Below are 3,895 nucleotides of genomic sequence, written 5' to 3'. Positions count from 1 at the left end.
GAAACTTTTTAAAAGATGGGGTGATTGTAACACCCCGTATTTTATTAAGTTGGATAAAATTCTTTTAATTGCTATTTTGAATTTAATTACATCATTTAACGATTTATATATATATATATATGCTTAGCTAATTAATTAATTTCATCATAATTCGATACGTTAATTTTAATAATCATTAATAAGTTTATTTAAAGTTAGTTCGAGTTTATTGAAGTTAGTTCGAGTTTATTTATTTAATAATTTCCGTTTCTTTACGAGTCCTTATGAAAGTTGTTTTAAGTGAACCCGAGATGGATTTTGGGAACAAAACCGTCCAATTAGCTATTTTGAGCTTATTTCACTAAATTAGCAATTTTTATTAATATCTGTTAGTTTCGTAAAAATCGCTAATAATTCCGATTCAAGCTGATATTGTATTATTTACGTTAACTAGCTGAGTTTATTTTATTTTCACTCATTAAATTTATTTATTATTGATTCCGTTTTATTACTGAAACTTTTACTTAAACCGGTTAAATTTAACTCGAAACGATTTTAATAACTATCGAAGTTTCTTAACAATGAAGAAACGTACGTATAATAAATAGCAGGCAGGCAAGCTACTCCCTCATTTCTCACGCAACATTTCTTCTTCTCCCTTCCTTTTTCTTCTTTTTCGTTCTTTTCATTTTTTTTTTAATTTTAAATTGATTCTGCCACTCCGTTTGTCATCCGTTATCAATGATTTTCGTTCCATAGTCTTTGCTTTCATCGTTCTGTCAATCCGTTGTAAGTAAAATTCATTTTCGTCATGTATTTTTACAAACCCATTTATATTTTCAGCTTTATTTATTATAAGACGGTTGTATGTACTAAAATAGACGCAGTCTGTAGAATATTTGTTAGTCATGAAGGACTAGTTCGATCGGAAAAAGGTAACGATAACGGATTACTAAATATTACTTGTAAAATATGTTTATTTCGAATGCTGGTTAGTCTGTTTTATAATTGAGACGGTGTATAATTATATATAGGGATCCTTATGGATGTTAATTAGTCAGTTGTATAGTTGAGACGGTGTATACTGATATGTGGAGATGATTGAGACGGTGTATACTGACCTCTAGGGATCATTTGGGATGCTAGCTAGTAAGTGGTATATTTAAGACGGTGTATACTGACATGTAGGGATCGTTTTGGGATGCTATTTGGGATCTTGTTTAGTTGTGGTATTGTGCGAGAAATTAGGATCATTTTTTGAGTCCGCTTTGCAAGTACTTTGGGACATTTTTGGGACTGTTTTGACTCGGTTTAGGACTGGTTTAGGATTGATTGAACTCGTTTTGGTACCGTTTTGTGCGGCCTTGATCAGATTTTTTTGGGACATCGAAATGGAGGCCGTGTGGGCTGTTTTGGCCTCGGTTTTGGGAGCCGTGACAGTGGTTTAGGCTCGATTTTGGGACGGATAAAATGGTGCTTTATGGGACTGTTTCTAGGGCGTAAAAGTTGTGACAATTTTCTTGGTATGCCTGTCAAAAGGGAGGGTCATAATGGTTTATGAACATAAGACAGTAGCTAATGAATATGTTTACATGCTTTGATTTAAATTAATTTCCGTCTCATATTTTATATAACGATAATTCGTTAATATCGTCCTTTCACATAATTATTTTAGGTGACTCATATGTGGTTGAAGATGAAGAGTAATTTTGGGTTTTAGAAGCTTTCTCAAGTTATTGCTTGTCTCTTTGCTAGCTTAAGGTAACTAATTCCGAGTTACTCGACGAATTAATGTCACATTAGTAGTAAATGTGGTGCTTGTTGTTTGTTAAGTGTTTAGGTGATTGATAATGTTTAACTTTCATTTTTCACATGATAGAAATTGGAAATAGCATGAGAATAATATGGCGATAAAATTTGTAATTTGGGCCAAAGTAGGCCAAGACTCTGAGCTGGGCCAGATTGACCGAACGAGTTTGGTCAAGCTAGGTTTAAACCAGTCAGCCTCGATTTGACCGATGACCCGTCGCGGGACTCGGGTCGAGGGTTTGTCTTTGAGGTGAGATTGGTTGTTATTGGAAATTTTATGTTATGTCTTGATATTTGTAATTATCATTTCACATGTTGGTTGTTGGATGAATTGGTCGCCTTATACTTGATCTTGCCTCTTTGCCATTTTAGCTTGTTCTCATGAATTATGAAATTAACGGTTAGCTGGAATTTGGATTATTATTGATAATGGAGATATTGTTGGATTGTCAGTTGAATTGGGTATCCTACTTGTCTTGTGTGGTGTGGGCTAAAGTATTCAAGCTTGGACTAGCTGGGACTAGGTCCTAGGTGAGTATTTCGGCCTTCATCATAGATAGGTCATTATAGTCTTTGACGACTGTATGTTCACTGCTTAATAACCTCTGTGTTCCTGACTTGGTGGGTTTATATCCAAGTTGGGGCATGATCTCGTTACTTATTTTGAGAGTAAGTGGTCAGCTTAAGTACTAGCCAACCCTTTGGTGGACTCTTTAGGGTACTCACTTTGTTTTAGAAAAATTGTGGGTCTTGGGTGCGGTGGTGTGTATCCGCATGTCTAGGTCTACGCAGATTTTAGGCTAGGGTTGTGTTGTGTCTTGGCCATGTTTTGATAGAACCTCTGAGCCAAGATACCGGTTCGATTACCTTCCCTACCTCGTGGTATAGACTCGAGTTACAGAGTGACTATTGACGGGACTAAGAACTTATGCCTGTCTTTGATATATTGCCCTTTCTTGTTTGATGATTCTATGAATCATAGAAGGTGAGATGCAAGCCGGCTATGGTTGATAGAGTTTGGATTCCTGGATGTTATGTGATTCACATGATAGTGTAGTATGACTCGGTCTAGTATTCACATGCTAGGACTATGTGTTGTTATATTGTTGTTCACATGATAAGCACGGTTGTCTAGCATCTATATGATAAGGCATTGTGTGATTCGTATTCATATTCTTATGTTTACATGTTATATTAATTATGACATTTCGTGGCTGGGAGAACTCGGAGTTACTCCCCACTGACTGTGGCTTTCGTATTTGTATAAAATGCGATTGACAGGTAGGTGATGCATATATGGGGTACATGGACGAGCTAGCGAGCAAAGTAACCTTGGAACCTAGATTGGCTTTATTTTATTGTGACCCTTAAACACTTTTTATGTCACATACATTTTAGGGACATATGTCTCCCTCTTTACATTTGGTTGTATAATTTGCTATTCGCGACTTTAGCGATGGTTATGTTATGAAACTTCTAGTTAGACCTTGTATGTTTGACACCTTCCAATTTGGATATCTTTATAACAGGTTCAGGTTTTTAAAAATAACAGGTTTTTACCCAAATGAACTTATTACAAACATATCCATGCAGTTTTATTCTAGATTTACGTGTTTACTTTTCCGCAATAATTGAGGGTGTCACAGATGTTGCCTCATCTTTCAACATTTTGCTCGGGAGACCATGGATTCACACAGCTGGAGCCGTGTTATCTACCCTCCATCGCAAGATTAAAATCCCTCTCAAGGGAGAGGTAGTGACCATCGATGCTACTCTTATAATTGTGACGGAAGGAGATGTTACTTTCGAAGTGCAAACTGATAATACAGCCTTGGAGTCTTGTGGTTTCGAGGTAGTAAATGCAATTGAGTCCACTTTTGAGGCACCGAATATGGACTTATATACGGGAAGCCGTGTTTGTAAAACAATCTTCAAGACCGGAAAGTACTTCGGGTACTCCATGTACCCCCGAAGGGAAAACATGAAGTCGCCAGTGCCTAAGGGGACAAGATACGGGCTTGGGTATGAGCCAACTGAAGAAGACTCCCTGAGAAAGAGAGTCTCGAATGAAGACCGAGACATCAAGTTGGGGCCGTACTTGCTAACT

The sequence above is a fragment of the Silene latifolia genome, chromosome 2 (assembly GCF_048544455.1).
Source record: "Silene latifolia isolate original U9 population chromosome 2, ASM4854445v1, whole genome shotgun sequence".
Classification (NCBI taxonomy): Eukaryota; Viridiplantae; Streptophyta; class Magnoliopsida; order Caryophyllales; family Caryophyllaceae; genus Silene; species Silene latifolia.
This window is presented reverse-complemented; position numbering follows the sequence as displayed.